The sequence below is a fragment of the Myotis lucifugus genome, unplaced genomic scaffold, assembly GCF_000147115.1.
Source record: "Myotis lucifugus unplaced genomic scaffold, Myoluc2.0 scaffold_4, whole genome shotgun sequence".
In the NCBI taxonomy this organism is placed as follows: domain Eukaryota; kingdom Metazoa; phylum Chordata; class Mammalia; order Chiroptera; family Vespertilionidae; genus Myotis; species Myotis lucifugus.
The window spans coordinates 10,779,239-10,788,817 of record NW_005871052.1 but is presented as its reverse complement, the minus strand read 5'-3'; the positions used below and the strand labels follow the sequence as shown (position 1 = coordinate 10,788,817).

The 9,579-nt window shown below is 41.3% G+C and overlaps 1 long non-coding RNA gene across 1 annotated transcript in view; it reads right to left on the bottom strand.

Moving 5' to 3' along the window:
• Window positions 1-8,145, bottom strand: part of LOC106699052 — a 28,918-nt gene extending 20,773 nt beyond the window's left edge. Inside the window, exon 1 of the long non-coding RNA XR_002832094.1 lies at window positions 6,854-8,145. This is a non-coding gene — a long non-coding RNA (uncharacterized LOC106699052). The remainder of the gene's footprint in view (window positions 1-6,853) is intronic.
• Window positions 8,146-9,579: the final 1,434 nt, after the last annotated feature.

Sequence of the window (9,579 nt, the reverse complement as noted above, 5' to 3'; positions counted from 1 at the left end):
AGGACCCTGTTTTAATGCAAAGTGAGGCTATGGGTTCTAGAGTGACATAAGCACAGTAGTTGCATTTAACTACATCAACCGCCCCAAAGACCCTCTGCTTTAATGCAAAGTGAGGATAGATGGGTCCTATAGTGACAAAGCACAGTGGTTGCATTTAAGCACATTAATTGCCCCAAGAAACTTCTGTTTTAATTCAAAGTGAGGATGAGTGGGTTCCACCTTAACATAAGGACAGCAGTGGCATAAGGACCCTCTACTTTAATGCAAAGTGAGGATACATGAGTTCTATAGTGACATAAGCACAGTACTGGCATTTAAATTTAAACACAATAACCAAGAACTCTGTTTTAAATCAAAATCAAAGGAATATGGGTTCCATAGTGACATAAGGAGAGTAGTGGCATTTATGCACATTAACTGCTCCAAAAACCCCTTGTTTTAATGCAAAGTGAGGATGAGTGGGTTCCACACTAAAAGGCAGTAGTGCATTTAAGCACATTAACTGCCCCAAGGACTCGGTTTTAAATCCAAGTCAAAGTGAGAATAGGTTCCATAGTGACATAAGGACAGTAGTGGCATTTATGCACATTAACTGCTCCAAAAACCCCTTGTTTTAATGCAGAGTGAGGATAGGTGGGTTCCACACTAAAAGGCAGTAATGCATTTAAGCACATTAACTGCCCCAAGGACTCGGTTTTAAATCCAAGTCAAAGTAAGAATAGGTTCTATAGTAACATAAGGATGGCAGTGCAATTTAAGCACATTAACTGCCTCAAGGACCCTGTTTTAATGCAAAGTGAGAAGGGGTGGGTTCCATATTAACCTAAGGACAGCTGTGGCATTTAAACACATTAACTGCCCCAAGGACCCTGTTTTAATGCAAAGTGAGGCTATGGGTTCTAGAGTGACATAAGCACAGTAGTTGCATTTAAGTACATCAATCGCCCCAAAGACCCTCTGCTTTAATGCAAAGTGAGGATAGATGGGTCCTATAGTGACACAGCACAGTGGTTGCATTTAAGCACATTAACTGCCCCAAGAAACTTCTGTTTTAATTCAAAGCGAGGATGGGTGGGTTCCACCTTAACATAAGGACAGTAGTGGCATTTAAGCATATTAACTGTACCAAGAACCCTCTGTTTTAATGCAAAGTGAGAATGAGTAGGTTCCACCTTAACACAAGGACAGCAGTGGCATAAGGACCCTCTACTTTAATGCGAAGTGAGGATATATGAGTTCTATAGTGACTTAAGCACAGTACTGGCATTTAAATTTAAGCACATTAACTACCAAGAACTCTGTTTTAAATCAAAATCAAAGTGAGTATGGGTTCCATAGTGATATAAGGAGAGTAGTGGCATTTATGCACATTAACTGCTCCCAAAACCCCTTGTTTTAATGCAAAGTGAGGATGAGTGGGTTCCACACTAAAAGGCAGTAGTGCATTTAAGCACATTAACTGCCCCAAGGACTCGGTTTTAAATCCAAGTCAAAGTGAGAATAGGTTCTATAGTAACATAAGGATTGCAGTGCAATTTATGCACATTAACTGCCTCAAGGACCCTGTTTTAATGCAAAGTGAGGAGGGGTGGGTTCCATATTAACCTAAGGACAGCTGTGGCATTTAAACACATTAACTGCCCCAAGGACCCTGTTTTAATGCAAAGTGAGGCTATGGGTTCTAGAGTGACATAAGCACAGTAGTTGCATTTAAGTGCATCAACTGCACCAAAGACCCTCTGCTTTAATGCAAAGTGAGGATAGATGGGTCCTATAGTGACAAAGCACAGTGGTTGCATTTAAGCACATTAATTGCCCCAAGAAACTTCTGTTTTAATTCAAAGTGAGGATGAGTGGGTTCCACCTTAACATAAGGACAGCAGTGGCATAAGGACCCTCTACTTTAATGCAAAGTGAGGATACATGAGTTCTATAGTGACATAAGCACAGTACTGGCATTTAAATTTAAACACAATAACCAAGAACTCTGTTTTAAATCAAAATCAAAGGAATATGGGTTCCATAGTGACATAAGGAGAGTAGTGGCATTTATGCACATTAACTGCTCCAAAAACCCCTTGTTTTAATGCAAAGTGAGGATGAGTGGGTTCCACACTAAAAGGCAGTAGTGCATTTAAGCACATTAACTGCCCCAAGGACTCGGTTTTAAATCCAAGTCAAAGTGAGAATAGGTTCTATAGTGACATAAGGACAGCAGTGGCATTTATGCACATTAACTGCTCCAAAAAACCCCTTGTTTTATTGCAGAGAGAGGAGAGGGGGGTTTCCACACTAATAGGGGAGAAATGCGTGTTATGAACATTAACTAGCCTCCAGGACACGCGTTGTGTTTCCTAGTCAGAGTGAGAATAGGTTCTATAGTACATGAAGATGGCAGTGGCAATTGCGAATTTAAGAACATTAACCTGGCCTCAAGGGCCTTGTTTTAATGCAAAGTAGGAATGGGGTGGGTGTCATTATTACCTAAGGACAAGTGGGGGATTTTAAACACATTAACTGCCCCCAAGCCCCCTCTTTTTTATACAAGTGAGGAATTGGTTCTAGAGGGACATAAGCACTGTAGTTGCATTTAAGCGCTTCACCCTCCACCAAAGTCGTCTGTTTTAATGCAAAAGTGAGGATGGATGGGTCCTATAGTGACAAAGAACAGTGGTATCATTTAAGCACATTCATTTAAACAGGACCCTCTGTTTTAATGCAAAGTGAGGATGAGTAGGTTCCACCTTAACACAAGGACAGCAGTGGCATAAGGACCCTCTACTTTAATGTAAAGTGAGGATACATGAGTTCTATAGTGACTTAAGCACAGTACTGGCATTTAAATTTAAGCACATTAACTACCAAGAACTCTGTTTTAAATCAAAATCAAAGTGAGTATGGGTTCCATAGTGATATAAGGAGAGTAGTGGCATTTATGCACATTAACTGCTCCCAAAACCCCTTGCTTTAATGCAAAGTGAGGATGAGTGGGTTCCACACTAAAAGGCAGTAGTGCATTTAAGCACATTAACTGCCCCAAGGACTCGATTTTAAATCCAAGTCAAAGTGAGAATAGGTTCCATAGTGACATAAGGATGGCAGTGCAATTTAAGCACATTAACTGCCTCAAGGACCCTGTTTTAATGCAAAGTGAGGATGGGTGGGTTCCACACTAAAAGGCAGTAGTGCATTTAAGCACATTAACTGCCCCAAGGACTCAGTTTTAAATCAAAATCAAGGTAAGAATAGGTTTTATAGTAACATAAGGATGGCAGTGCAATTTAAGCACATTAACTGCCTCAAGGACCCTGTTTTAATGCAAAGTGAGGCTATGGGTTCTAGAGTGACATAAGCACAGTAGTTGCATTTAAGTACATCAACCTCCCCAAAGACCATCTGCTTTAATGCAAAGTGAGGATAGATGGATCCTATAGTGACATAGCACAGTGGGTGCATTTAAGCACATTAACTGGTCCAAGGACTCGGTTTTAAATCCAAGTCAAAGTGAGAACAGGTTCTATAGTAACATAAGGACAGCAGTGCAATTTAAAGACATTAACTGCCCCAAGGACCCCTGTTTCAATGCAAAGTGAGGATAGATGAGTCATATAGTGACCTAGCACAGTGGTTGTATTTAAGCATATTAACTGCTTCAAGGACCCCTTGTTTTAATGCAAAGTGAGGATGAGTGGGTTCCACACTAATCCCTAAACACAGTAGTAGCATTTAAGTACATTATTTGCCTCCAGGACTGTTTAAATGCAAAGTGAGAATATGTGAGTTCCAGCTTAACATAAAGACAGCAATGGCATTTAAGTACATTAACTGCCCTCAGGACCACGTTGTAATGCATAGTGAAAGTGAGTGGGTTCCATACTAAAAGGCCATAGTGGCATTTGAATACATTAACTGCCCCAAGGACTGTTTTAATCAAAATCGAAGTGTGAATGGGTTCTATAGTGACATAAGAACAGTAGTGGCATTTAAGCACATTAACTGCCCCAAGGACCTCATTTTAAAGCAAAGTGAGGCTATGTGGGTCCTATAGTGACATAAGCACAGTAGTTGCATTTAAGCACAATAACTGCCTCAAGGACTTTGTTTGAAATCAAAATCAAAATCAGTATGGGTTCTATAGTGACATAAGAACAGTTGTGGCATTTAAGCACATTAACTGCCTCTAGGACTGTTTTAATGCAAATTGAGGATATGTGAGTTCCACCTTAACATAAGGACAGCAGTGACATTTAAGCACATTAACTGCCCCTCCCCACTCTCTGCTTTAAATGCAACGTGCAGATGAGTGGGTTCCACACTAAAAGGCAGTAGTGGCATTTAAATGCATTAACTGCCCCCAGGGAACCTGTTTTAATGCAATGTGAGGAGATATGGGTTGTAGAGTGACATAAGCACAGTAGTTACATTTAAGCACATCAACTGCACTGAGCACCCTGTTTTAATTCAAAGTGAGTATGGGTGGGTTGCAAAGACAGATAAGAACAGTAGTAGCATTTAAGCACATTAACTGCCTCTAGGGACTGTTTTAATGCAAAATGAGGATGGGTGGATTCCACATTAACATAATGGCCAGAGGCATTTATACACATTAATTGCCCCAAGCACTCTGTTTTAAATCAAAATCAAAGTATGGGTTCTAGTGTGACATAAGAACAGTACTGGCATTTATGCACACTAACTGCCCCAAAGACCCCCTGTTTTAATGTAAAGTGAGGATAGATGGATCCTATAGTGACATAAGCACAGTAGAGGCATTTAAACATTAACTGCCCCAAGGACCCTCTCTTAAGGCCAAGTGAGGATGGATGGGTTGCAATGTAAGATAAGGACAGTCGTTGCATTTAAGTACATTACCTACGGACTGTTTTAATGCAAAGTGAGGATGGGTGGGTTCTACCTTAACAGAAGGGCAGTAGTGGTATTTAAGCACATTAACTGCCCCTCCCCACCCTCTGCTTTAATGCAAAGTGAGGATGAGTGGGTTCCACAATAAAAGGCAGTAGTGGCATTTAAATACATTAACTGCCCCAAGGACTCTGTTTTAATGCAAAGTGAGGCTATGCGGGTTCTAGAGTAACATAAGCACAGTAGTTGCATTTAAGCACATGAACTGCCCCAAGGACCTTCTGTTTTAATGCAAAGTGAGGATAGATGGGTTCTAGTGACATACAGATGACACTAGTTGCATTTAAGTTCATTAATTGCCCCAGGACTGCTTTAATGCAAAGTGAGATTAGATGGGTTCTACAGTACCATAAGGACAGTAGTGCCATTTAAGTACATCAACTGCCCCTTGTACCCTCTTCTATTTTAATGCAAATTGAGGATGGGTGTAATCTATAGTAACAAAAAGATAGTAGTAGCAGTTAAGAACATTAACTGCCCCAAGGAGTCTGTTTTAATGCAAACTGAGGATCCCTGGGTTCCAAAGTAAGATAAGAACAGTAGTGGCATATAAGCACATTAACTGTCTGAAGAATCCTCTGTGGTAATGCAGTTAGGAAGGGGAAAGAGGTTAACAGAAGGGAGTTATTGGGGATTGTAATTTTGCACATGATTGCAAATGCAAGTATGGATAATATATTAACTAAAAAGAAGAACCCTTGAGTAATGGGACCACGTTATACCTACCAAATGAGATACCCTGGACCTTTTATTTTTTTTTAAATATATTTTATTGATTTTTTTACAGAGAGGATGGGTGAGGGACAGAGAGTTAGAAACATCGATCAGCTACCTCCTGCACACCTCCTACTGGGAATGTGCCCACAACCAAGGTACATGCCCTTGACCGGAATCGAACCTGGAACCCTTCAGTCCGCAGGCCGATGCTCTCCACTGAGCCAAACTGGTTAGGGCTACCCTGGACCTTTTAAATGGACAGTACTCCAGATAACTATGACTGTGCAAATTGTCCCAGAGCTGAGTTCTTGAACAATATTCACTCCAAGACAGTGTGATGGGGTAGGATTCCTTTTTGTTTTGTTTGTTTTGTTGGTTTTTTTTGCACAGGACTAAAAGATTTGGGTTTTTTCTGCGTCCACGAATAATACAAAGGTGTTTTGCCTGGAATATAATATGATGGGCAGAATTATGGATAATCAAAATTTCACTCAGTGCAAAGACTTTAGGTGGTCAGCACAGTATATGATTTAGGGAGCAGGGCTGAAGGGGATAGCTGGGGCCGGGGCTGGGGCTGGGGCTGGGGCTGGGGCTGGGGTTTGGGCAGGGCTGGCAGGTAAGGGGTAAGGGCTGGGGCTAGATGTAGGGGTTGTGAGAGCAGGGGTGGGGAGGAACTGGGGACTGTGGAGGCAGAGCACCACAATATTTATTATGTGTGCATTTAATACTCCAAGATAAGTTTGAATAGAGGAAACAAGTCCACAGCAATTCATGTTATCTGTCTGATAGGTTATACAGTCAATTAGTGCAGCATTAAAGATGGGAACAAAGCAAGGCCTGAAGTGGAATGGACCTTCAAATATTTTTTATATTCAGTCATAAAGTTAACTTTTTAATTAACTGTTTATGTGCAAGAAGACTTGAAAAGTCCAAACTGAAGTAGTTTATTAAGTCAATCTCAAAGTAAAAAAGATTAATGAAAAATGTTATCGCCAAATTATTTGACTTTGGATATGAATAAGTATGCCATTTTTATAAAAAAGAAATTGAAAACTTTAAGGGCCCCCAAAAGGAGCTTATTAAATTTAATTGAAGTGAAATCTACAAACAATGCCATAATAGTCATTTGAGGCTTAAATATCACCCTAGCAAACCACATAATTAAACTATTTATGGCTGACATCCAAGAAATAAGTAGAAATCAAAATCGAACCCCAGCATTAGCCACAGGGTAGGTGTTCCTCTTGAAGAAGGGAGGGATTCCTCTTCTGCCACCTGTTGGCCAAAGATCAATTTTGGTCCTTGCCACGACTCACCGCCATATTGAACTCACCGCCATATTTACACGTGGCAGGCATGGAGCCCTGGCCTGGCCCACCGGGCGGGAGAGCAAAAGGGGAGGGAGCCGGTTAGAGGGGAGGGAGCTGGAAAGGCCAAATGTCCTTGGAAAGACCTTGAGCACCGCCAACTGGGAGCAGATGTTATGTAAATGGCCCCTCAGCTTCTGCCTCCTGAAAAGATGGCAGCCAGGAGCCATGCTAGATTGGTCTAATTCCATACTCCATTAATTGGCTGCACCCAATTGTACCACCCCGTCTGATTGGGTGGGGCAGGCGGCAAAGATCACCCCACCTTTCACTTTTTGCAGCAAGCCGGAAGTGTGCGCCATATTTAACAATGCGGCAGCCCCACCAGGAGCAAAGCCCGCGCAAACACCAGGATGTCCTCAACCACAAGACAAGTCCGCCCTTATATGCCCCTGCGGCAAAACCTGTCCGGAAATGCTTGCTGCGAAGACAACGGCCCGCCATGACTGGTCCGGCAATGCCGCAAACACAAGAGTCCGCCATGTTTAACACTGCGTCAGGTCCTTGAGCCGCCATCTTACACCATGTAACAGAATATTTGCAACGCCATGCTGTGCATTAGAACAAAGACACTACCATGATGTGGCCTCCCGCTAAATTGGACCCGCCATCTTGGACACTAACAAAGCAGACAGCCATGCTGAGCAATACCGAAAGTCAAGCCGCCATTTTGGCCCCTCCCTATAAGTCTTCTCCATCTCATTTTCAACTAGCCTCCGGTAATGCGGCACAGGATAATCCTATTCTTCTACCTCAGGAGACCACAATGCATGCAAATTAGGTCATTCAAAATACTTAGCTCAGGCCTCTTGCCTCTCTAATTTATACCAAGCACAACCAACTACCATCAGCTGAGCTCCGAAGCAAACCTCGAGTCGTCCGCCGCCATAGCCGCCATTGCCGCCATTGCCGCCATATTTCCTCCCAGCCGAACGAACCCCTTAGCCTAACTGCAGTCATCTCCCAGCCAAAGCTGTAGGTTCACTCACACAACACCAAAGATTAGCAGCAAAAATTTGTAGACATTCCAGATAGTATAACGAACCACAGAAAACAACAAAATTTCGAGCGATTAAAAAAAAAAAATCTAAGCAGGTATCCGCGGCCCCGATGGGCAAGAAAAAAATTAAAGCAGGTATCCGAAGCCCCGATGGGCTATAAAAAGAAGAAAAAAAAAAAAAAGCAGGTATCCTAGGCCCCGGTGGGCCAGTGGTTTGGGGAAAAGGAGGACACAGCAGCTATCCGAGGCCCCGATGGGCTAAGGGGGGGAAAAAAATTAAAAGCAGGTATCCGCGGCCCCGATGGGCACATTTTTTAAAGTAAATAAATAAAATCAGGTATCCGCAACCCTGATGGGCAAAATATAGAAAAGTGGAGGAAATAGAGAACTAAATCATAAAACAGAGGACTCAACCAAAAATTGTTGCAAACAAAAATTTTTTCAAAATGAAAAATGTCATAAAAATATCCCAAATACCTAAAAAATATGGAGGTGTCAATAAAATGCTGGAAGAAAGTTTAGAATTTTCAAAATATTTTATAGAATTTTGGTGAATATTCTAAAAGAAATGCGCCATAAAGAGTGGTTGAGAGCTGGAAAATGTTCCAGAAAGAACCACATGGCTGAAGACATCTTCATTAGCAAGACTCCATTCCACCTCAGGAGAAGAAGAAATATGGCGGTGGCAGCAAATTGCAGGGCTTTAAAAAGCAAGGGGGTGGAGACTGGATGCAGAGGGAGTGGAAGAGGCGTGGCTTAAAAGATTGAAAGCTATACATCTTTGTGGTTTAGCTGGCTTAAAATTTAGAAAAAGGAGATTTCAAGAAAATAGCAACATATCTGAAAGTATACTAGACTGTAAATAGGCTTCATTTCTAGTCCAGGAACCATAACTTCAATGGGTCGCCATGGGTTATCTAAAATGGGGACCTTAAGTAAATAGAATTACTGATGCTAAAATTCTCCACAAACAACATAACAAAAGAAAACTATTTAGTCTAGTTTGGTTTTGAAAAGGGAGGAAGGGCAGGTAGAGCTTTGATATGTTAATAAAGTATCCAAATGTATATAACTCCCCCATCAAACTTTTGAACCAAAGAAGGTAGGAAGGATCTCCAAGGTCAGAACCTTCTTCAAGGGACTTTCTCTTCAATTATAAGTCAGATGGTGAGCAACAGAGAGAAAGGAAAAAAAGAAATTATTTGACCCCTAAATAATCATGGAGCACTATTTGTAACCTGTATCTCACAACTCCTAGAAAGTCAAAAGATACATTGCCCTACTACTGTCAACTGCAAAGTAATACTATCAGACAAGCATACCCTCCAGTCTCCAGATAAAAATGTATGCAAATTTTCATCCTTAAAAGGTACATTCCATGTTATATATGCTCTTTGTTCACACACAAAAAAGTAATCTGACTTATTCCAAATGAAGAATATTTTGTTACAAAAGTGATACCCTGGAGAAGACGATGCTTAACACAAAGATAATTTAATAGTAAGATTTCATTCTGAAAGATAATTTTCCATAGGAGCCTTCCTGAACACCCCCAAAATTAAACTATATAAG